At 34.2% G+C, this 26,881-nt stretch overlaps 1 protein-coding gene across 1 annotated transcript in view; it reads left to right on the forward strand.

Moving 5' to 3' along the window:
- Positions 1 to 26,167, forward strand: part of LOC129247852 (serine/threonine-protein kinase PAK 3) — a 33,061-nt gene extending 6,894 nt beyond the window's left edge. Inside the window, exon 2 of the mRNA XM_054887208.1 lies at positions 24,342 to 26,167. The gene's annotated coding sequence lies outside the window, so the exon portion shown is untranslated. The remainder of the gene's footprint in view (positions 1 to 24,341) is intronic.
- The last annotated feature ends 714 nt before the right edge of the window (positions 26,168 to 26,881 follow it).

The following is a 26,881-nucleotide window of genomic DNA, read 5'->3' on the forward strand; positions in this document are numbered from 1 at the left end:
CTCTAACGAAAACTTTGACTTTTCGTTTCTCCTTCTTCAATCAATTACGTTTTTAGCGATTTCGTTTTCGCCAGACTTTTACCCAGTATAAGTATGTAAATGCCGTATGTATGTATGTTAAATGAGTGCTTGTATCGTGGCGCTTGTGGCGGCCGGCACTTACGTTCTCACTGCTGTTTTGTTGGCTCTTTTGTTTATTTGTTTACTTGGCCATCTTTTTTTTATTTTTTGCATTTGTTCGGACGTGATTACGTTCTTTGTTTGCTTATTTTTTTAGTTAGTTATTAATACTTTTATTTAAGTATGCTTAAAGAATTTTTTTACGGTAATTATATCCCCCTCATAAATATTATTTAATTATTCTAAGCGTTCATTTCCTTGGCCTCAGTTGTGTGCCAGCCAGCCGCCAGCTGCTTATAGACAATTACCAACAAAAACGAAGGTAATTGTTTGATTTGTATTTGTTGTATAAGTATGCACCTTATCTTCGTGATGAGAAACTACACTTGGACGAATACGAAAACTGCATTCATGTCGACGAACGGACTGACTGACGGACAAGTGTAATTTACATATATATGTACGCTGTTTACACTTTTTCTCGCAAACATATAGATGATAAATATAAAACACAGAAATGCATACACAAGCATTAATGTGTGCGTATATACACAGGTGCACTACATATAACTGAAACATGTGTGAAATTCGCAATGAATTATGTTGTTGTCATTGCTTTTTAACGCTGAAATTTCCCAAAACTCACTCACAGTGCTGGCACTTTTACTCATTTACATTAAGCGTACGTGTTTGCTGATGCTTTTTTATCAGCCGGATTTGTGATTTGAAATTTAGCGGAAAAAGCAACTGAAGAAGCAAAATAAAGCCGACAACTATGAAAATGAAAAAATGAATGTAAATGTAATTTGTTTACTTGTGTGACCTAATAAGAAATCCAAACAGTTTCACCATCTTTCCTTCCCTTCACTTGTCACGCTCCTAACAGAAATTAAAACAACAAATAAACACTTAAAAAATGCTGGTAAATTTTTCTTTATAATCAGAAAAAACTTGAAAAGTAGATAATGAAATAAAAAATAAATTGGCTAAGTGACCAAAAATATTTCGGGTTCGCTGGAAAAGCACATGAGTCATGGCTGCTGCGTCGTGTGTGGATACTTCATAGACAGATATACACACGGAAATACATACATATGTATGTATGTGTGCATGTATGTTTATTAGTGAACGCTTTTGAATTGATCGTTGAGTTAGGTGAACTATTTAGTTGAATGAAATGAAAAAAATATTAGATATGTACTGCAAATATTTATTACTCATCTTTTACTGAAACTGATTAGGTTTACCATTCACTGGTATAATAACTTTTATAATGCAATTTCTTATACATAATTGTTTTGTTCAACAAAATCCCATCTTTTATATCCGCTCAAGTATAATTTGGAAAAAAATAGAATATTCCACGCTCTCGTCTGGGAAATTGTTCGATAACGATTGAATAAATATCCCGACCCTTATTTTTGAAATCGGATAAAACCAAGTCCACTATTTATGTGTTAAGACTAAATTGTCCGTCTTATGTTACAAGCTATAACTCGAGAAAAAGTTTAGACATCTTGGCGAAACTCAGCAAGGACATTTATCTTGATACAAGGTAAGCTTGTGCTTAAAATGGGCGAAATAGGTCAATAGCAACAGTCCTCTTCCAAATAAAATTAATTGTAAGCCAGAACTAAGATAACTGTTATTCGATTCCTTGGCCTTTTGTGGTTTTTACTTTATCCAATAACCTTTTAGATTTTAAATTAGGCATATTAAAAACTAGTCCAAATTGTTCCAGGATTTCCAGAGAGGCGTTCTGGGCGTTAATGATTTTATAAAAGAAGATTAGGTCTGGGACATCCGTATGACTTTCTAGATTCCTAATCATAAATTGCAAATTTTTTTCTTTAACTTGAATAAAAAAACTTAGCTTCAATAAATAAAATACAGAAGCAGATATTTTCTGTTGTAATATTTATTATTATTTTTATGCTTATTTACTCAGTCGGTGAATGTAACACACAACTGAACAGTGTTGCAAAACACAACAAAGTTTGTCTTATTTGGGTGCCTGGACATTTGGTATTACAGGGAACGAGTTGGCTGATAAAGTGGCTAATGAAAGCTTTGCAAGCATGTCACTAGGCTCTGAACCCTTTCTAGGTGTCAATACCGCATAGATTCATGGACGCCTTCATGAGGTCTACCCATAGAAGACGTTGGTCTGAGTTGGGCTCTTGCAGAATAGCCAAGTGCTTTGTGAAAGAACCAAACCGGAAATTAGCGACTTTTCTTCTAAAACTTAATAGGAGGGACCTGAGAGTACTGGTGGGTGTAATCATAGGGCACAACGTCTGTGGCCAGCATATGGCTACCATAGGAATCATTGGTGATCATGCCTATCCTGTCGTGAGAATGAGGACACTGCAGAGCATTTTCTCTTTAGCTGCCCGGCGTTTTCAAGATCAGATATACTGAGTATGGATAAAGTTCATACTCTTTCTCCTCCGGATCTCTTAAGATTCATCAGTGAATCAAAAATATTCGCGGAAGAGTGACCTCAAACCAATTTTTCCGTCTTATCCTGTATTTGTATCTATTCTGTCTCTCTATTTCTTCCACTGCAATCTATCCGGGTGTAGTACAATGGTATTGCTGACTGAGTGCTTGGACTTGCCCAAACCCTCAAAATCTAATCTAATCTAGTCCTTTTATCATGGTTTATAGATTCTAGCTAGATTCGCTATCGCTAAAACTACAAAAATCGTCGAAATTCCAAATGTTAAAAATTATCCGAACGTCAGCCGATTTTGTTTTACATGCCATTTTGTCTTTTCATCGCCAAAATTTTCCAAGGGGGATTCTAACTCTAAGTAGGTAACCTTACAAATTTACAACGGATTCAATGATTTGGCTATTTCTTTGTTTGTATTTGTGGTTACAAATGCAAGGTATGTATGAAAAAAGATCCCACCAGGTGACGCTGAAGTCGAGTGAACAGTGGGGTGATAAGGTGAACAGAGATACTTTCGCAAATTACTTAGCTACGTGGCGCCAGTCATGAAATTACTAAAAATCGTTTTTATGTTTATTTTCGAAACATCAATTTTTGTTTCTTTTGTTTTTAGTTTTTCCACAAGAAGGCTCTGCAGTCAAGTTATACCTATAATTCGAGTTTTTATATTTAACGTCTCAAAAAGTGCTTTTCCAAAATATGTATTTAAACAGAAATTTGCAACTTTCTCTCAGCCCAGTATTTTGCACAAGATGCAAAAGTTAAAAAAAAATGTTTCATAGTCAATATTTGCTTTTCTGTGATAATACGTTCCGCATTGAATGTTAAACATTTTGTGAATTGAATTCAAAGTTATACTCAGTCTGTTACTGGTGTATCATACATATCTTTGGTGCATTTAAGACAGTGGCCCTTATTATGAGCAACATTCGATCTTCGACTGTAGTCGAAAGTGCTGATCGAACGAATTTTCATTTGGTATTATGGTGCTCATTCGTTGAAGAATAGGACTATTGTGAATTTCGATCGCTCGACGCATTTACAATAGATAATTTTTTCTCAGCTGATACAGCAAATCAAAATAAAAGAAAAACCGATTGTGTTGAAACTCTTTGCTAACAACATTTTTAAAAGTTAAAAAAGTATTTTTTGTGAAAATGAGTACAACGGAGTTGTGGTTCCACGATTCATCGGACGATGAAAAATTAGTGGAACTAGCTAGAAGTAGTAAACAGTTGAGGGGCGCATCCAACTCGCTAGAAATGGCTTCCACTGAGTAAGTTTAGAATTTTCAAAATGTGTTGACGTGCTTAATATTACAGGAATTTCCTTACAGATTTTTATAGAACTTTAGATTATCTAAAGAAGCGTTTATGAACCTACTGTCCAGCACAGAAAGCCAGTTGCAGCAGTGCATCCGAGCCAAATCCATTCCAAATATGTTAAAGCTAGCCACAGTTCTGCGATTTTGTGCTCAGGGATCGTACCAATTGAGTATTGGTAATGAAGGTATGATAGGACTTGCTCAACCCACTGTGTCTGTTGTGCTATCGGAAATAAGAGATGTCCTGGAAAATTATATTTGCCAAAGATGGATACAATTTAGTAGTACAGAGGCTGATCTGCAACAAAGAAAAGCACATTTTTATAGCAAATACAGCATAAGAAATGAAATTCTTAGAATATTATAGAAAAATCTAAAAAGTATTAAATAGAAACCTTTACGCCACAGTTTCTGTTTTATTTTTGTTATAAATTTTCTTTATTCAATTATTCGTCATTCGAAAAAAATATGTATTTCAGTTCCTCTACGTATTTCAGCCCATACCTGCCAAAGGAAAATAAAAATGTATTTCTATAAACATCACAAAAAAAAACCATTATTAACCTTAATCCATTTTGCTGCCGTTCTAACTGGTGGTCCCAAGGAATTCAGCTCCGTTGTAAATTCCTCCCATTTTTTTGCTGCTTGAACTTTGGTGCAAATCCCTTTTCTCTTCCATTAATGAAACTAGCCTTTCTAATTGCTGTTTGGTACTCACGACTTTCGACCTGCATAAAATTAACAAAATTTGTATATATTTATTATTTGGTTAGTATAAAACCATAAATAATCGCAAACAACTTACATTTTAACAAGTTTACCCACAATACGCAACACAATCGAAAGCAAAATTGCATTCGACTCTAAATTCGGTATTCAACGAAAATTTCGACAGTGTTGCACCGCTCATAATACCAAATTGACATTCGATTTTCGATCTTCGACAACCAACGAATATCGAAGATCGAATCTAATTCATAATAGGGGCCAGTGTATTTTATTAACTTAGTATTCTACAAATGTGCAATTGAAGAAAATGCCGAAAATAAGTAGTTTAAATATCGTATGACGCAATGACGATTTCTAAACGTCAGAAGCGTTATGATCAAAGTATTAGAAAATCCAATAAATGTTTTGAAAACAATTAAATTTCAATTAATTAATTATAATGAATTCAAAATCTCACTGAAATTGGCCTATTTAAGTTCTCGCAACAATCGTTTTGTTGAATCCTTTCCTGTTGTTGTTGTAACAGTTCATCAAGCTCTGCCAGAGCGGATAGTCACCGATCGTCATCGTCTATCTCATCTAACGTTAGGCCCAGAAAACATGCTGTTTCGATTAGTTCGATCCATAGGGAGGGGGGTGTTAGGTGAATGGCATTCCCCTGGCAGCCGGTTTTACGTACTGAAATGACATTCCTATGGCACCCAATTCTACGTGTGCCACAATCTTAATGCATTTTGCAAAAAAATTTCTTAGCCATATTAATAAGGATTGTTGGGAAAATTTGTGCGTTGTAAAGATATTTGCATCGTTTTTCAATGAATAAAGAAACCGGTTTATTGAAATTTTTAGGCTAAGACTTGTGGTTGTTGTTTTTGTAGCGGCATAATAATTCCCCTTACAATTACGGTGAATGCTGTTGGAGTGACAGTCCTTGGACGGATATCAATCTGGGCCATTCCGGTAACGTAGGAACGAAGGCTTGTGGTTTGATAAGCTGCTTTTGTACAACAATAAAACTCATTTTCAATATTTTTCTTGATAAAATAATTAAATTTCTTGGCCCACATTATTTATACTCGCTCTCCAAGGCATATCTACGAGATAGAATGTTGGGAATATTTTTAATTTCGATAAGGTCGTAACCAATATGTTTTATATGAAAATAATAGATAAACAAACAAATTTATTGCAATAGATATTTCCTCAAAGTAAAGGGTATTTCAAAAGAAAAAATTTCAGATATAAAAATTTAGATTCTAATCGGTTTCACTTTTCTTATTCAACAATTTTAATTAAAAAATTAATTAAAATTATACTTAAAAAAACATGGCATCATTTAAATGCCCACCATGGGCATATCTGCTACACAGACCACCTCCAAAAATCTTTTCACCATGGTTTCACGTATTTTCACCATGGTTGAGAACGTCGAGATATTGATGGCGAAAGCTGTTCAGGAGCATTTTGCGCTACAGCAGCAATATTCTCAACAGAACGTACAGTTTTTGGTCTGCCAGTTTTTGAATTCTCGACACATTCTGATGATTATTTCCATCAAAAACCACGAATATTTATATATGTTGTTCCTAAAGATTGCCATTTTCATAATAAATTTCAATAATTGTAACGCGTTGTTCTATCGTGCAATATTGTACATCTGTCTACTTGACAAATGTCAAGGATGACATAAAAAAGATACCGTCTAGGAATTATTCACCACTGACATCTAGGCGTCACTTTTAAAACACCCTTTATATGCATACATTTTTGCTTCGACACCTCATTTACTGTTGCTGTGGAAATTATTAAAGGAAAATTATTTTTGTTTACAAATTTTTTATTATTTAAAGAGTATTTTAAATAAGCAAAAATATGTGTAAATATTTTTCTTGATTAATTCTTTTACCACCAACTTGTTCTCGTCGTCAAATTCATAGCTTTTTAAGGGGGGAAGCTGGTCTAGAGCGCAAAAAATGGGCATATTTTATGAATTTATTTTGACTCAACAAAGGAATCAATCGAAAATCTGTGAAATAGGTTTAATAATATAGCTTTCATGGTACAAATACAAAATTTTTCGTCTGAATTAATTTCAAAATGGCCGCTGTCCAGCAGTTCTCCTAAGGCGCTTTTTTTTCTAGTGGGTCCGTTGCCGAAGACGTAAACTCCTTAATTTTTGTCCTGGATCAAAAAATAAAATTTTTTTAGTTTCTATATAACAACAGAAAGAGACGTACGTAGGATTTTTTCGATATTTTGTTTTTTCGCGAAATGGTGCACGTTTGAACAAAAAGTTACAATTTTCACTATAAAGAACGACATAAAATTGTTGATTTAAAAAAAACTATGTAATATAAATAAAAAATCCTACGTACGTCTCCGGAGAAAGGTATTTCGAATGTATTGTCAAAATTTCGTAAGAATCGGTAAAGATTTGTTCGAGTTATGTCTTCGGCCAGTTTAAAAAAAGTGATTTCGAGAAAAACGCGTTTAAAGTTGTAAGTAGCGTTCGGGGCATACCTGCGAGGCACTGCCGTCGAATGAAAAATTTGGGCATTTAGACATTTTTGCTGGCATCCCTCATTTGGTATATTATTTCTAAGACCCTAAAGCACCTTTTAAGACAAAAAAAAATTTTTCGATTTTTTCAAAATTCTAGACCAGCTTCCCCCCTTAAGAGAAAAATATAGATTTTTGACGATGGCAAATATAAAGTACTAAAATTTGCTAAAAAATATTAACTAAAAATGGATATTTCTAAAGGTTTTCTTATGATATAGAATCGAAAATGTCGATAAAATTCAGTTAGAGATTTTCGGCAATTTAATTTTAGCGATAGTGAATGCTGGCATCCGGCTGCTGGAAAGAAAGTACGTTTTTTTGTTCAAAATTAGCTTTATTCATCAACGTAATTTCCATCAAGAACAACGCAATCGTTTCAGCACTGCTCTAACATTTCAATATCACTTTTATACTACGATTTATCTTTTGCCTCAAAATATTCGAGCGAAATTTCTTACCGGCGAGCATTTTTTGTAGGTCTGCGAACAGCCAATAATCGCTGGGAGCCAAATCTGGCGATTACGGTGGATGTGGGAGCAATTCGAAGTTCAATTCATGTAGTTTTGCCATTGGTTTGATAGACTTGTTGTCTTGTCAAAACAGTGAGCAAACGCGGCACTCACTTTGAACACAGCTTTCTCATAGTCAAATGCTCATGCATTCTTTTGATATCTTTACGATGTCAGTTAACTCACGCAACTTAACTTTTCGATCATTCAAAATGATATTGTCGATTTTTTTATGGTTTCTGGTGTTACTGTCTCATTTCTACGTCCACTACGTTGCGCATCATCAGTGTCTCTACGACCACGTTTGAAGTGAGAAAACCATCGTTTTATTGTTGTTTCTGGTAGAGCAATGGACCGGAATCCCCATTACACTTTTCACTTCGCTTGAACGGTATTTTTCAAGAACCAGTGTAAAATTAAAACCCGTAATTCTTTTGATCCATTGTTTTGAAAATAATAAAAATAGCGTCACTCTTAGCACAATATCTCACGAACTAATGAATAGAATATCATGCAATTTTATTTTTATGTATTTTTAAGTTTAGTGCTAACTGAAAAAGAGGTGAAAGCAATAAAACTAGTGTCATCTATGTATGTGTTAGGCCCGGAACTTTTCAGCCCATGTGTTAATGTTTCAAAGTTTAGTTTTTTTGCTAAAGCAGAAGTAACACAATATGCACAAGAAATTATCGTAAGTGATAATTATGAATGAACTTAAATATTATCATGAGTGAATTTCATAAAAAAAATTACCAATATCCTTGTTCGAAAAAAGTAATAAAATAATGAAAAAGAATTGGCTTGGATTGCCTCCTGAATCAGATTTAGCCGTAACTTCAATAGGACAAAACTCTATTATAATACTATTTGCCTTACAGTCCAAAGTCTATGGAGTAGAAATTTATTAAAAGAATCATGTTATTTTAATATGTTAAAGCAATAACTTTGAATTATTGTTTATTTTGGAGTATCTGATTCGTAATCCTTTTCTGTTCACTTAGGAGCGCTCCTTTAGTGGTTCACGTCAATTTATCAAGGGTGGTTGGGTAGGTAGCATGTTGTGGCTATCAAATTTCAGACAAAATTATGTGTCATTTCAACCCCCTATTCCAGCTATCGTGGCCATTAAGTTCTTGAACAATAAAAAACTGCTGAGTCATACCATATACTCGTATTATGTGTTTATTATTGTATGTAGATATGTATGCACAAAATGTGCATACAAATAAGTCGAATAGGACTAATGACCACGGTACGAAAAACTTAGGAAGGGCTGTAACGAGTGGAATATCAGGTTTTTGTTTCATTCATTTTCCAAACCAAAAAAAAACCTAATTGCTTGAACTATGCCATATCTCAGATGCGAAGTCGAATATTATTGTTTTTTTTTTTTTTATTTTAGCATTACTTTAAATCCCTTGCATTTGTGGAAAGTGATTCAGATTCAGCATAAATTTTCGACAAAAATTGAGTTTATTAACCCAAAGTTTCTTGACCTTGACTTGATTTCTTATGGCCTTTCGAGCACTTAACTGGTAATTGTGTAAATATGTATGTATGTTTGCACCACATATTCATAGTACCAGTAATCTTAATTGTTTGCACTTAAGCTGCAATGTGTGAGTGTGTGTGTGTACTTATTTTCGTATATCTGGAAATTATTTTTGAAAATGTTTGAGTTTAGGTACAACTATTTGTTCCTCATCATTTATTAAATATTGCAAGTATTTCCTTAATCGCCACGCAAAGTAAATGAATGTGCATTCCCAACGCAACGCAAGAGTGAATCTGTGCTTGTGTGCTTACATCCAATTACATATGTACATATTTACATATGTATACATAAATTATATATGTAGTATTAATCTTGCATGCACGCACTCAATGTGTTTCTGTGCTCAACACGGTTCCCAACCGCCGCTGCTACCCGTGTCAGTCAGTCAGTCAGTAATGCATCGTTGTAAAGTTGTTAATATCCAAGAGTTTGTTGTTTTCGATTTTTAAATCGCCACACCGTGGCGCTGTCGGTTTCATTGTTGGTGCTAAAATTGTTGTTGTTGTTTTATTTGCATTAAATTTTCTTATTGTTGTAGCAACTCTCTTGATGTTGTTGCCAACGTTTTTCTTTCATTTTCCTAGTTTGGTTTAATTTTTTTTTGCTCCCGGCCTTCGCTGCCGTTCCAGCTGATGGTCGATTGCTACTTCGGACCAATAGTTGTTGGGTTGAATGGTTGTCTGCTGTCGCAATATTGTTGCTATTGCCGCATACATACAACGTAGTTTTTATTGGTTTGTTTTTTCTTTTTTCTTTATTCCTATAATGAGTAGTGTTGTTGTTCTCCCCTTGGTTGGTGTCACTGTTGCCATTGCCAGGGCTTTTGTGTTACTGTTTTTGTTGTTGCCGCTGCTTGTTGCTTCTTGTTGTTTCAATACATTAGTCAGGTTGTTAATGTTGCTTTAGCTGCTTTGTTGGCTGCCATCTTTGCAGTAAAGTAACATTGCTTTTATTATCGCTGCTGCTGCTGCCTGAAGTTGTTGCCACAGCTCTTATTGTTGTTGTTTGGGTGTGAATTATTTAGCCTCAACGTTGATTAGCATTTTGTGTATGTAGCTTTCGCGCATTTCATTTTGTTCCGTTTCATTTCATTTCTTTATATTTCATTTGAAGTAGTGCAAGAGTAAAAGTTTAAATTACACATTCACTTATACTTATAAACTCGTTCATGCATTCATGTGTTTGTATGTATGCATTTACGTATGCATACCCTGTGGTAAGTCGGGTTGTTTCCAGATTGTCGTGGCACTATCGCATTGTAAATACTAATATATTAGACCTCGCTTGATTCTGAACAAATTATTTTTTCATCTGTCCGCTTTTTCGTGGTGATATGAAAAGCAAAATTGTAAATCAACAAATAATGAAGTGTATAAAATCTTTACATATTTTCAGCGTAAAGGTATACACATTATATCGCTGAGCGAACTACGTTGGACGAAAATTCGCTACCAGAATTTTTAATTTTAATTGTGCCCTTGTCGCCGGTCGACAAAAACAGCTGTCAGTGAAAAATGTAAACAAATCTTCTTCACAAACGAAACCTCACTTGTAGAAATGCCTTGCTGGGCCCACCGTTAGCTGAGCTAGACGAAGACGACCGGTGATTACACTACACTGACAGTTCAAAGTTGCTGCTACAACAACAATGACAGTGATATATGCGATTCGTTGTAACAATTACCTCTTTGGTATATCCTTTTTTTAGCTAGTCCAAACTACAGGGTGGGCCATATAGCGTTTGCTTTTTGAACCACCTATGTTTTTGAGAATAGTAACACAAATGACATGTCAAATGTGTTCATAATTTACTTAAAGGTTTGACATTTACGAAATGGGACGCTATACGCTTGAACAAAATTGGGAAATATTGAAAACCTATTTCTAAAGTGGTGAGTCTTCTTCTTCTTCCGCGGTAACAGTAAATGGCGAGCGTTACCGTGACATGCTCAACGAGTTTTTGTTTCCAAAAATTGAAGAGGGTGACATGGACGACAACTGTTTCAACAGGACGGTGCAACTGTCACACTGCCAAAGTTACACTCGAACTTTTGGCTACCGTTTTTGAATTCCGATATCAATTGGCCGCCTCGGAGCTGTGATTTTAGCCCGTTGGACTATTTTTTGTGGGATGCCGTTAAGGACATATGCTATGCGAACCATCCGGAGACGATTAATGCTTTAAAACATGAAAACGAAGTTGCCTTTCATGACATTGGAGCCCAAACAATCGAAAATGGGCTTAAAAATTGAGTTGATCGAATGGCCTACTGTAAAGCCAGTCGTGGCAGTCATTTGAACGATATTATTTTTCATTTATAAATGACAATGTTCAATCTTCAAAATAAAAAAAAAAGTTTGAAAAAATATTGATTAGTTTTTTTTTATAGCCGATTCAAAAGGCAAATTTTACATGGCCCACCCTATATATGTGCACTCATTATCACACAGAATGTATCACAGAATTTTCATACATTCTCGTAAAACCAAATGTCCCACGGCAGTGCATAATGGAGTTTAACTGTTACACTCTTTATCCATTTTACACCAGTTTCAAGAAATGGTTGCATAAAACTAGTCTGTTGCGATTTCTACTGAAACCAGATTATGTACATAGGCACACCCGTATGTATGTCCATGTATGTGTATGTGTACGTTATGAGCATTTGCGGAAACAAAGAAATTCCACACAGACACTTAATTTTGCTGAAATGGTGGATACCGAAATGTGTAAGTGTCCGGCCGAATATTCAGATTTAATTGCCGAACAATTCGGTTGTTGGTGTTTTAACAGCAAAAACATTCAAACACTGCCAATGCAGTGAAATCATCTTTAGCGTATTTAGATCTCGCCGTGGGAAAGTGGAGCTTGAACTTCCTAGTATCAGTGGAAAAGTATTTTCAGTTCCTCATTTCATTTTAAATGAAGGCGGTACAAATTAAAAACGTAAACATTAGGAAATGTACTCTTTATTAAACTAAATGAAATTTCAAATTATTTTTATTTTCCATTTCAAGAGCACACGTCTGTATTTTCAATCACTTTTTCGATGTTTTGAATTCTGTCAAATTGAACTTTTTTTTTATTATTTCATAACACTTTAAGTTTCGTAGCTATATAAAAAAACTAATATTGAATAACAGTTTTAATTCTTATTCGTTATATATTTGTTTCTATTTCATTGAGTTGTAATCATATATTCTCTCCGTTCCATATCAACTCTTACTAATGAAACTTTTCACCAAAAACTTGTTCACAAAAAACTCCGGTTGCTTTTTATTTTCGATTTTACTTAGTCATTAACCATAAAATCTCTCAGCAATATATTATAAAAAAGAGGAAATGGCACGGTGGAAAAACGAAAAATAGTGTTTTATATGGAACAGTTATTTTCGGTCTTTGATTAATATGTAGCTATGTACATATGTATGCACAAAGACATATCACCACAATAACACATTACATATTGTTGATTGTTTTTACTGGACTACTAAACATTTATTTTTGCATAGGTTTATCCTTTTAGTTCAGTATTATCAAAACACGCACAATATATTAGTTATTTTATATTGTTAAAATTTGTTTATTAATTTCTTAACTGATTAGTATTTTGTTGAGTATCCATTATTTTTTAAAACCTGTAAACGTTCTATTAACTTTTAGCATCTTTCTAAAGGAATAGAGTTCCACGCTTCCTATACCCCTTGTCATAGTTCATTGGCATTTTAAAATTCTTTTTTTGCCCAACCTTAACTTTAATATCGTTCCATAGATTTTCAAATGGGCCTAAAGTCGGAGCTTTGTGCTGGTCAATCCAGAACTGCAATTTTTTCTTTGGAAAGCCAATTTTTTTTTGTTAAAGCATTCCCTATACATGTACGGGGAGTGCTGCTGCAGTGATAGTCCTTGGCCGGATAAATAGTAGATAAATCCGGGTCGTTTAATCTCACTGTTGGGCAAACTCCTTTCTAAGAAAATTACCCCCGAACTTTAAAGTTACGCCCACCGTATTATTCGGTCTTTATTGTACACTGGGAATTGAATTCTTGGTTATTTTTCACGATGAACAAAAGTCTTCCTATTAGAACCAATCATATTAATTTTAGTTTCGCCTGTAAAAAGTATTCTTTTTCGGAATTTTACGTCTTTGTTTTTATGGGCATTTGCGAAAGTCAAACGTGCCTTGATATTTTATGTAACGTTGCTTTCTGCTCACAAGCCATATAATTTATGTTCATTGAGGCGTCTTCGCACTAGTCTGCTTGACATATTCAGGCTATATTCCTCATTTATTTCCAGCATTATTACTCAAGAGAACTTAAAAGGGCCACGCTTACTTTTCTTAACGAAAGCCTTCTCCTGCTGAATTGTAGTCTTTCGCGCTGGCGTCTTTCGAAATTTCTTTCTTTTAAGGGTGTTTTTGCCTGTACATACTAATCCGTACATTTGATGTCATTGTATATCATTTTACGTAAATAACCAATTTTTCTTCTGCAATTTATGTTTATTTTATACCTTTTTCGTAAAGTTTTCTTTTCAAGTAAGCTATGAGGTCCTCTTTTCATTTTCATGCCCAATAATGATTTTAAAGGAAACAAAAATATGTTTGCAATTATAGCAAACAAGAATTTACCAAAAAAATCAGCTTCAATCATCTTAACTAATGATTAAAATAGAATTCGGAAAATTAAAGTAACAAAAGTCTTTATATGAATGCGGTCTAATGGAACTCTCTTGAAATAGAAGGTCTCTTCGATTGAACATATGTATGTTTGTAGCGCTGGAAAAGAGCTGACAAAAATTGGATTTGTCTGAAAGCACTTAAGGAGCATTAGTAAGACCGCGTTCATACAGGGAAACATTTGTTGCTTCAACTTGGTACTTGATGCTCGTGGTTCGTCAACACCCTTTGTGTTCGTGTTCTTCTCAATGTTGTTGTTGGCTGTAAATTAAAAATAATATTGACAAGGTATGTGAACACGACGGGAGCATCAAACGAGACTTCGTACAGTTAAAGCAGCAAGAGTCTCTCTATAAATATAACGCGGTCTAATGAGCCTCTCTTGAAAGAGAGTTGGCAGCATTGAAAATAGTTAGTTGTGCTAGTTTTATGAGGTATAACCATACTTGCTAGCGGCGAATCTTACTCAATAACTTTGTTGTTTTCACATGCATTTTTTGCGTCAAGTGACCAGAGCCTAGAGATAGCGAGCAGAGAGGTGACGAATCGAAGGCTCCTAAAGTTAGAAGCACGGAAAATAGTGAGGGGAAAATAAATATATAAAATAATTCAAACTTAAAATTCCGCGCACGTATAGCGAGCCTCGATTATCTTGCTAACCCAATAATTAGCGTTTAAGTATTTTTTAAATATTTTTAGTGGGTTGTGATTTTAATCGCAACTGTGCATGCCTATTGTTTGGACTCTAAACAGGTTTCAAAGCATTCACGCTTGAGGAAAATTTCGAACACTCTAATCAGGCGTCAATATCTTTAATAAAACTGATAAAAGCACTGATAAGGAGCGATCAATTTAATTTGAAGACCGAAAGTAAATGCATCAAATATCAAAATAAATACTCTTGATATATATATATATATATATATATATATATATATATTTACTCTGGACTGGGAGTTTGTATATTACATTAGCAGTAAAATAACAATAGAGCTTACTGTGGATTAGACATGAGATAAGAATTGTCGAATTATCTTGTTTTTTTTTTTTTTTTTACTTTAACTTAGCGGAACCGTATGCACACATTGTGTGGCATTGCTCTGTGAACGGTGCCAGCAAAGGTTATACTGAATGCTTCGTCATAAAATAACTGGCCTGTAGCAAATTATAGGTTTAGGCCATTTAAATGTGAGGAATAATATAGAAATAGGAATAGCTGTTGTGTGTGGATGTGTTTTTTTTAACGGCTTATGTGAGGAAATATTGAATTGCTCGCAAGACTACTACTCAATGTGTACATTCAGGTAGTCAAGACAGGATTTATTGTTTTCAACACGTAAACGTTTTCTTAAGCATACAAAGCAGAAAACCCCAATGCACCAGGCACTTCAAGAATATTGCTGGTGCAGAGAATCGGGCTTGCCATATCTTCGATTGTATAATTTTTAAAAATAAATGTGTACTAAAGTAGTTTTTGACAAGAATGTATTTGATCTGGTTTTATGCAGCAGTGTTGAGTAATTGTCGCCTATTTCATAAGTTAAGTTAAGTCTATTTCTTATTTCATAATCGTTTAATCGTTTGCATTCGACCAACTGTAAATATCCGACTCTCCGATTAGTTGCTTAAATGATATTTATTCTTATGATTTTATATATTTTGAATATTTATTCTTTGTCCTTTTAGGGGTTGAAATAGTTATCTCGATATTGGTTAATACGAGTATTATTAGATCGGTAAAGAACCACAATAAAGGTGTAGGTAAAGGAAGAACTAACTTACTCCAGAAGTAAAAATCCCTAGTTGGGTTGTTAAGAAATTCTCTGCCAATATTTCTATTAAAACAATTTTTTGATCTTTGGGATCAAACGCTAATACCTATACCATACATATACGAAAATCTAATAACATTCTGAGATGGCTGGTTGCCTCAGTTATGTTTGCTTAATATTTTATAATATCTTCTTTAAAGTGGTCGAGAAGATCACTTAGTAGAAAGTGCAGATTAGTGAAGCTCCAGGATTTATTATTATCATTAATTTCAATCTACATATATATATACTCCTTTTTTAAATTAATTAATTTTAATTAACTTCGCTTTGGGGCGTACAAAAATAAATAAGCGACTACCGCTTAATGTTCGTCCCTCCTGAAATTACCTACATACATATATAGCAAGTTGCTATTTTAATATATTTGCCGAGCAGACCGCTGCATCTTCCAAAAGGCGTGCATACTACAGGTATGGCGCAAGCACCAACGCAACGCATCAATAAATTGTTCGCAATAAGAGTTATTCTTCCTAAGAGTCCTCGAGATACAAGGCTCAATAAATTGTTCAAAAACCTTTTAGCCGTACCACACTAGTTTACAATAACAAACTTAACGAGCTTAGCTTAACGAATAAACCCGTAAACGAGCTCGCGCTTAAGCACAGATAACACTCCCTCAATCCTCGGTTCCTCCACTTTTCCTAACACCCTGTGTTGACATGAGGACGTTGATCGCATGCAAATCATCTCACGATATAATGCAAATGGAAACCTCATGCCCAGGCCTCATGCTACAAATCGCTTAGCTTATGTCATGAAATTTATCGCATTCAATGAACTGCCACTTAGGTGTTTTGACAACTATATTTACATTTATATATAAGGAATCCTTGTGTTGGCAGCATTAAAAATGAAAAGAGAAATTTTAAAGCGAAGTGTAGCAGCATAAACATGCCCCATACATGTACGGGGAATGCTGCTAGAGTGGCAGTCCTTGGCCGGATATAAATCCGGGTCGTTGCAGTAACGTAGAACCGACTGTCGTGGGAACCGCCGACGTGTTTCTTCTAATCCCATTCGCTTATTTATTATTTTTAGCGCTTAAAGGCAGCGAATAGATTGGGAAGCAATTTTTTTTTTTTTTTTCGTCTATCCCTTCTTCTTTTGCTCGAAAATGTAAGTAGTGCCTTGTATGGAATGTTTCGCTTAACCCTAGAGCACTAAATTTAAATCAGTGTTACTCTGTCACTAATCAGTCGTCTAACATACTACAAATTACAATAAAAACTAGTATAATTTTATAAAGGGTGGTTAAAATTCAAGGGCCGATGTTGAATGTGAACCACACCTAAACGTCAACGACACCGTTGGACTTCTTTCTTTGGAGTTATTTGAAAGAAAAGGTGTACGTCGATAAGCCAGCAACAATTCAAGAGCTAAAGGATGAGATAATTCGGCATATTAACGGCATAGAACCTCATTTATGCCTCAGCGTCATCGAAAATCTGGACCATCGGATGGAGGTGTGCCGCTGAGGCCGCGGCGGCCATTTGGCCGAACTTTTTTTTGTTCCATACGTAATTGAACCATACCAATATTATCATAATAAAGAGAAATGACAATAATTTCCTAAATTTCCAGATCATCTAATGAGAGTTTTTTACATAGCATAGAAAAATAGCTGGTGGTTAATTTACTTATCAAACTTATCTCAAACATTTTTGTTTTCGATTATGGCACTATTGTGTAAATGAGCGATAAATATTGATATGAAAAAATTATTTGCTGTAAAATTCTAAAAATAAAATCACTTGCAATTTCTCTACTTGAAATACTATATATACTCAAATTAAAATTTACGGAAACTAAGTCAACAAAATCGTCATTGAAAAGTTATTTATGTACATATTTGCATGCCATGCCGTGTTGATTGATTAAGCTCGTATACCAAATATTGAAAATTTTATGCATTGTTATGAATATTAACAAAAGTGAAAAAATTGCGCTAAGTGACTATAAAGTAAATAAAATTAAAATATTTTGTACGAGTATAATATTCGTACATGTGAACTTAATAACTAACCAGACAAAAATTCGTCAACCGACAAATCACAATAACGTTTATGAAATGTAAAATAAAAATAAAAATAAATACTAACTACGTATGTGAATAAGTAAAAACGACATGTTGAGTAATGAGTACTGGAAAAACACAATTTTTTTTTAACATGAATATTATATAAATTTTAAGCACAATAGTGCAATTCGTATATCCATACATACACAAAATACAAGCACAGTCATCTTTACAGTAGCGACATCGGCTTTGGCGTCACCAGCGTCAATTATCAACCTTATTATTATACATATTTATCAGCGACGCTACGGGCCGACCGAGTTGAGGCCATTGCGAATTTGTGCATACATACATATTTGTACTAGTATGTATGTATAGACAAATGTATAAAAGCGGAAAAACTTCAACGCGAATTGGCGAAAAATAGTTTTGTTTTTAAATTTGTTTCGTGTGTGCCAAGCTCATTGTTTTTGTCGGAGTTGTGGTGTGCGATCTTTTTCAATGTTGATCGTGGAATTGGGACTCGCACAGTGTTCAGTTTTTATGATTTGACACAACGCAAAACTATGTTTGTAGTTGAAATGGTAAATTTGTGAAACAGACTATTTCAAAACATAATTTTTATAATTTATTTATTATTTGGTTATAAATTATAAAATAAAAATTCATTGACCCTTAGTTATAGTCGGAAGATAAAAATTGTTTTTCTGGCAAACTTTAGCACAAAATCAGATATCTAGTTTCTGCCTACTGCTGGGTCGTTTCGGTAACGTAGAACCGACTGTCGTGGAAACGGCCATATCCGTCGAGAGGTGTAGTTGTTTGGTGGACTCTATGTTTCGTGGGTTGAGTGTATTGTATTTTTAGTTCTTTTTCTTATAAACTTAAACTTAGACAAATAAAACAAAATAAAAATCATACATGAAAGCTCGTTCTGAGATATCTTTTTCTTCGCTACAAATTTTGCCAATATGTCACTGCTATTATTTCGAGTATACCATGAAATGTCCGAAGAAGTTTCTAACTGCAGAGTCTGAGATTCTACAGTATTTCAAAATTTAATGAAAGAAACGTAGCGGCAAATACAGTACGGCGAGTTGCATCAACCGATTTTAATTTTGAAAACACCAAGTCGCGTACATAAATAAACAGGGTGGGCCATATAGCGTTTGCTTTTTGAACCACCTATTTTTTTGAGAATGGTAACACAAATGACATGTCAAATGTGTTCATAATTTACTTAAAGGTTTGACATTTACGAAATGGGACGCTATACGCTTGAACAAAATTGGGAAATATTGAAAACCTATTTCTAAAGTGGTGAGTCTTCTTCTTCTTCCGCGGTTACAGTAAATGGCGGGCGTTACCGTGACATGCTCAACGAGTTTTTGTTTCCAAAAATTGAAGAGGATGACATGGACGACATTTGGTTTCAACAGGACGGTGCAACTGTCACACAGCCAAAGTTACACTCGAACTTTTGGCTACCGTTTTTGAATTCCGATATCAATTGGCCGCCTCGGAGCTGTGATTTAAGCCCGTTGGACTATTTTTTGTGGGGAGCCGTTAAGGACAAATGCTATGCGAACCATCCAGAGACGATTGATACTTTAAAACACGAAATCGAAGTGGCCATTCATGAAATTGGAGCCCAAACAATCGAAAATGTGCTTAAAAATCGAGTTGATCGAATGGTCTATTGTAAAGCCAGTCGTGGCAGTCATTTGAACGATATTATTTTTCATTCATAAATGACAATATTCATTCTTCAAAATAAAAAAAAAGTTTTAAAAATTATTGACTAGTTTTTTTTATAGCCGATTCAGAAAGCAAATTTTACATACCCCACCCTGTAGAACATTGGTCAAACGGTCGAAATGTATGCAAGCGGCCTATATGTGCATGTATGTATGTACCATGCCATTTTAAGCTGCAAAACAGAAGACACAAGTTTTTATAATTTCAAAATATTTTTTTTTTTCTTATAAATTTGTATTTCCATATATTTTATATTAAGAAAAAATCAAGAGACATTGAGTGAAACGCATATTTTATCTTAAGAAAAATCAATTAAAGCAAAAACTGTATTATTAAGAAACTTTTGAGTTTACTTGAATGTGGGTTGCAAACGTTGACCACCTGACCACTGACTATAATACACACATATGTAAAATATTATTTTAATCGTTAAAACCCGAACCAATTTTCTTAACTTTAATGAAAGTAAACAATGCATAATATAGTGATGTGCTGCAAATGCACCGTTGGCGGGTCCCACTTGTGTCATACTCGTACATGTCCCGTACAAATGTTCCTCGTCGCAATGTAAAGTTTTCTATTCATTCATAGATACACACATACATACATATACATATATAGTATGTACTAATGAAAATAAGTAGCTTATGTACATGTGGCTGTTCGTGACTGCTTACGAATCGCGCTTGTGTAAATTATTAACAAACAATAATAACAATAACAGTGCGAAGGAATACATTGAAATATTTGTCGTTAGTTATTGTTAAAATTATCAAGCTAGACTACGAAACTGAACTGTATTTTCCGCGAATGCTGCATAGTCAATTTTTCCTAGGTACATACAAATGTATTTACTTGAGCGTAATTTACTGTAAAACTAACGATAAAAAGAAGAATTAGGTAGATAGTAAGATACTTTTATTTACTGTAAATGATATCATGAAGTATGCAGTAAGGGAATTAATTTTAAGGTGATTAAATTCTTGGCATAGCACACACATATACAGGGTGAACGATATGAAGTGTTACCTATTCAAAACACCATAACTTTTTTGTGTGAAATTAGTTTTTATTGATTTCAAAGACAAAATTGTTCAAAAATGATTACAATTTTAACATATATTCACTTCGATATGACCACCTTTTGCCTTGACTATAGCCTTCAAACGGTAAAAAAATGAGTTGCATATTGCACGAATGTGATCTTGAGGTATTTTGGCCCATTCTCGTATAATCGCTTTTTTCAGCGCATCCATACTGGCATATTTTTTAGTCCTCCCCTTGCTCTCTAAAATGGACCAGATGGAATAGTCCATCGGGTTTACGTCAGGCGAATTCGAAAGCCATTGTGTGGACGAAATGAAGTGTGGAACAAGATTTTTTGACCATTCTTGGTTCACACGAGCTTTATGAGTCGGTGCCAAGTCCTGTTAGAACGTCCATGGTCTACGACCGAAATGTTTGCGAGTCCACGGCTCTAAAGCAACTTCTAAAACATTTTCTCGATAATAAGTCTCATTCACTTTGACACCAGGCTCGATAAAAACGATTGGAGAGCGTCCTTCAGCGGTCACTGCGGCCCAAACCATTACTTGCGATGGGAAATTCCTTCGAGTGGTCATACGTAAGCTCAAATTCTCGTATGAGCATTTGGTCAAGTAAACACGATCGTTTTGAGTGTTTATGAACTGCTGAATTGGGACATTTTTTTCATCAGAAAACACAATGTTAGGAAATTCGCCACGTTCGTGCAAGCGCAACAACTCCTTTGCTCTTTCGCACCGAACTTTTTTTTCTGGGGTGAAAGATCGTGTGCTTTATGTGCTTGTAAGCCTTGACCTTGAGCTCATTTTTCAATAAGCGTCGAATGCTGTCTTGCGATATTTTCAGTTCTTTGGCCATTTTTGTTCCACTTCGACGTGGATTTCGTTCAAGTCGAGCCTTCACTTTTCGAACCATTTCTGGCGTTGTTGTGGTTTTTTTGGTCCACCTCCATAGCGTTTTGCAATTCTACTAGTATCATTGTAACGTTTTATAGTGCGATACACAAACATATTATTCACTTTGAGGGGACTGAGCTCACGAACTATGGCTGGTTGTGATTTTCCAGCCAAATATAAAGCAATCACACTATTACGTTTGAATTCCATCATAGAAAAAAAAAAATTCAACAAAACTGAGACTTTTGATGGCTTATAAAAAATATATTGAGCTGTCATTAGAACAATTTTGACTTTGATGTCATGTGTTGTTTTACAGATAAAGACAGTGTGAAGTTGGTAACACTTCATATCGTTCACCCTGTACATTCTTATAGATTATGTACATACTACTGTGTCCAAAAAATAAGGTGACATTTGATTTTAAACTGCGCGCTTTGAAGGATTAGGAGAATTCTTTTTTTTTTTAGGTTGGTAGTACTGTGAGTGACATCTATGTCAAATTTCATGTGAAATATTCATTTACTGTTTGAGATACGCGTCGTTTTGTGAGCTGCTAAAAGTGAGTTTCTCGTTTTTTGCAATGTCGAAATTTGTTGAGCAAAGAATTTGCATTAAATTTTGTTTGCGGAATCAATTTTCGGATACGTTGAGGATGGTGCAGAAAGCCTTTGGTGATGAGGCTATGTCTAAAAAAAATGTTTACAAGTGGTATAGTGAGTTCCAAGCCGGTCGTGAACGTGTCGAAGACGAAGAGCGTCCTGGGCGACCATCAACCTCAACTGACGAAGCTCACGTCCAACAAATCAAAGATTTGGTGTTGAAAAACCGTCGATTAACGATTAGAGACCTTGCTGATGATGTTGGCATATCGAAAGGCTCAGTCAATACCATTTTGAAGGATGTTTTGGGCCTCAAGCGCGTCAAATCTCGACTGGTACCGAAAACATTGAATTTTTTGGACTCGTAATTCGTGATCATTTCATCAAAAACTCAACCCATATCGTTCCGCAACCACCGTATTCACCTGATCTGGCACCGTGCGACTTCTGGCTGTTCAGCAGGCTCAAAAGACCGCTCCGGGGACACCGTTTTGACACGATAGAGGAGATTCAAGCCGCAACGAAGACGGAACTGAAGGCCATCCCGGAAAGTGACTACAACCAGTGTTTCGAAAATTGGAAAAAACGTTGGCATAAGTGCATTGTGTCGGGAGGGGATTACTTTGAAGGGGATGAAATTGATTTGGAAGAATAAATAAAGAATTTTCAAAATAAATACAATGTCACCTTATTTTTTGGACACAGTAGTATATCTTCTGAAAATCATATGCAGTGGGTGTTTATTTGAGAGGTAGATATTTTTTATAAACATACATACATATGTACATATGTATATACATTTTTTGTTTTAATAAAATATAATAAATAAATGGAAGCACCAAGCCCAAGACGTGGTTTGACTTGGGATTCGGTTAGAACGGGAAAGAAACGACTAACTGGTGTGCTTTATTAAACACGTCCAACAGCGTCGAGACCCCTTAGGCTACCGTTAACATTCTCAGATCTCTTTCGACACTCTTTTTTACAAACCACTTACGCGCAAGAACTGGAACCCATCACTAGACGATACTAGTTATTAATAATTGTAATTGAAAAATCCTGGAAATCAGTTCTGGAAGATTTATTTTTAATACACTTTTACACTTAAAAGGTGGAACCTTTCACTGGTCGATACGGGTTATTACTAATTGTATAGGGCGGCCGTCATAGCCTAATGGTTAGTGCATGACTACCATTCGGGAGAGGGTAGGTTCGAATCTCCGGGCATGAAACATTAAACATTTTCCAATAGAAGTCGCCCCTCGGCAGGCAATGACAAATCCGAGTATATTTCTGCCATGAAGAAGCTCTCCATAAAAAATATCTGCCGTTCGGAGTCGGCTCAAAACTGTAGGTCTCTCCATTTGTGAAACAACATCAGCAAATAGGAGAAGGAGCTCGGCCAAACATCCAAAACAAGATGTAAGCCCCAAGGGTGCAGATCTTTTCCAGCAATTATTTGTGATATGTTAGTTATTATTATTTCTTTAGCTTTGGCGCTATAGTAATAGAGCGACACCCAGTTGAACAACGCGTAAAAGTCATCCAAACGTTTTATAAAACTGGTCGTCATACAAGAAGTGCATTTTGTGCCTTGCGATGTGAGCGATTAGGCACATTTTCTAACGGATACGTTAGCAACCAAAACTGCTGTATTTGGGGTACTGCAACCACGTTTCATTGAAGAAAAAATTATGCAGCCGATTGACGTGGTTTTTGGGGAGGTGGAGTAATCGGGCCGTACTTCTTCGAAAATTATAGCGGTAACGCTGTTACAATGAACGGTGAACGTTAAGCTGATATAATGACAAACTTTTTATGGGCATAGACTTGGACAATCTTTATCTTCAACAAGACGGTGGCAATTGCCATGCATTATTTAACAAAACTTTGAGGTCAAATGGCCGCCGCTTTGGCATCGTTGAACTTCTTGCTCTGGGGCTACGTGAAAATTATAGTCTGTACCAATAATGTACTAAAAAACATGTTGAAATAAAAAAGTTATAATTTCGACATATACATACATATATTTTTATTGAAACAACCTATATTTCAAAAATCATTATTTACATACATATATCGAAAACATAGATATTTAATATTTTTATTTAATCACTGCATTGCAGAAATATTGCAAAGTATGAATAGGTTGTTTAGCTTTGTGCAAGAGGCATATATCATAGATATTTATTTAAATGTGTGACAACAACAAAGTACTATAGAGAAAATTAATATTTTTCTCATTAATTTCAGGTAATCAGATGACAATTTGGAATGCGCCGCCGAATGAATTGAAATTAAAGCTACATTCAGAGCATACTGAACCTAGCTGCAGCAACAACAACCACGAAACCCAACAATAACAACAGCAACAACTACTACTACTACCACTAAATCATATTTACTACTCAAAATATCAGCAACGTCTGACTTCCATATTTGTATTCAAAACCACGCACACCAAACGACAGTAGTAATAAACTAAGTATAAATAAGTATTAAAAAATTATCGAAAACGATTATAACTATAACTAAGTACAGTGTGTATCAAATAGCAGACTCTACAAAGTAATCATTACTAAAACTAAACTAACTATTGCAGTACGAAAGACTAGACTACAAAGCATAGTTCTTTGCAGTTTTTGTATTTTTTTAGCTGATTAATTCAACTTGTATTGATAACTCGTAATTTAAACGAAAAGTTGAAAAATATACAAATGTGAAGTGATTTATTCCTATTTTTTATTGGTTCAAAAAGTATTTGCTTTCTTATTTTACGCGTCGTAAATGCCAATAATTGATGCGTATTTAGTTTTACAAAGTAAAGAATAAACACAAAACAAAAAAGAAAAAAAAATAAGAAAAATTAGTAGAGGTTAGGTACTAAATTTTTAGTAAAAGTTAGTCGCATTTCTACACATATGCAAATATACACGTGCACACCCACAAATAAATATACGAAAGATTAGCGATATTTTCATTGCCAAAATTACTGTTATTATATTTTATTTTAATTAAAAATTAAATTGTATGTACATTACATGTATGCAATTTTATTTATGTATGTACTTTATTTAATGTGTTATATATGTAGTTTTAAGCTTTTGCCTTGCGTTCCAGCTTTTATTCTTAGATGTTTTTTCTTTTATCCCTTTAAACCGCAATTGCACTTTTATTGTAATTTGTAAACCATTTAATTTTAATATATTATGTATACATAGGTATATTCAAAAACAAAAACAAACACAAAATACGTTACACAATTGAGAGGAATGCAAAACGTAAATACTTGTAATCAATTAATATCAATGTGATTTAAGCGATTTTATCAAAGCTATGCAATGTCTTAAAAACTACGTTAAATAAAAAGAAGAGATTGTTCTATGCAATGTTGTTGTAAATTTTCAAAAAGCGCAAAAAGCTAAAGGCAAAATATAATAAATAATATTTAAGTACTACAAATAAATAAGTGAATATAAATCGTAACGAAAATTTATTCCAGAAAAATCAAAAGAATTATACATCAATTATAGTAGTAGCAGCGTTAAATAAAATAAAATTAAAAACAAGATTAAAATATGGGCATTAAGTAAAACTAAATGAGTTAAATATTGTAACTTCGCGCATTCGTAACTGTATTTGTTGTTTTTTACAATACGCATATTGTAATGCATTATCGATTTGCTAACAGCAAACAATGCAAATAACTGATATAAATAAAAACATAAGTCTTCTATAAATTTTTTTTATACTGTTGTAAGCTAAAGTGCCATTAGGTCTAAATTGTGCAGAAAAAACGAAATTTTTTTGGTGAAAACGAAATCACCGCGCAACATTACAGTATCAAGTTATATTTAACTTACATATGTATTTATGCAAAACAAAATTTTATAAAATTCCCTAATTGTAAATTTAATTCGTATTGCCAAAATCCATAGATTCCTCATGTATTTACATTTAAACAAAAAAACTTTTACATTGCATTTTTTTTTGTGACTGGCACTTTTATATAATTAACTGCTGTAATTTATATAAAGGCAAATTTAAATACATACATACATATTATTTGTACAAATTTACGCAAACGTTATTTTTCTCTTTATTTTCAAGCACTTGTATAAACATATAGGGCGAAATCTTTTTGTTTTTTTCTGTTTACTTAGCTGAAAAAATGCTAAATTCTAAATTATTAACCATAAGCCAGTAAATAATAAAAACCATTTTTGCATACATTAAGGCTTAACACAGCTTTCGAGTGGTGTCTCAGAGGGTTGCTGCAAGAAAGTCTACACCTGAAACACAAAAAAGTAATTTTAAAAGTTTTCCATTGTTGTTGTCGACTGCAACTGGCTATGTATGTATAGCCAGTTCTCGTCCTCATCTAATTACTGTCGTTTAAGTTCAAGAAAGCACAAGCCATTGATTAGTTCCAAAGGGCTTCTGCTTTCTGGTTAGGATATATTTTAGGGCGGGTCGATTTAAAAATCGCTCATTGCTCTCTGAAAATCGTATTCTAGGGATCAAAATAAGAAACTTTGCCGAAGGAACCATACCTCTAAAACGAATTCTGATGTCCCCCAATTTCAAAATATCACCATTTTTGGCCTTTACATGAAAAAATCAGCTAAATGGCTATGTTTTTTCTTTATTTTTATTTATTTATAATAGTATTTATTATTTATATATAATAATATCTATTTTTTCTCTTAAGAAATTTATTTAGTCAGAACATATGTAAATGAAAAAATTAATTTAAGTGAGTTATAGAAAAGAAACTAAAAAGTTCGACCCAA

Source organism: Anastrepha obliqua, chromosome 1, assembly GCF_027943255.1.
Source record: "Anastrepha obliqua isolate idAnaObli1 chromosome 1, idAnaObli1_1.0, whole genome shotgun sequence".
In the NCBI taxonomy this organism is placed as follows: Eukaryota; Metazoa; Arthropoda; class Insecta; order Diptera; family Tephritidae; genus Anastrepha; species Anastrepha obliqua.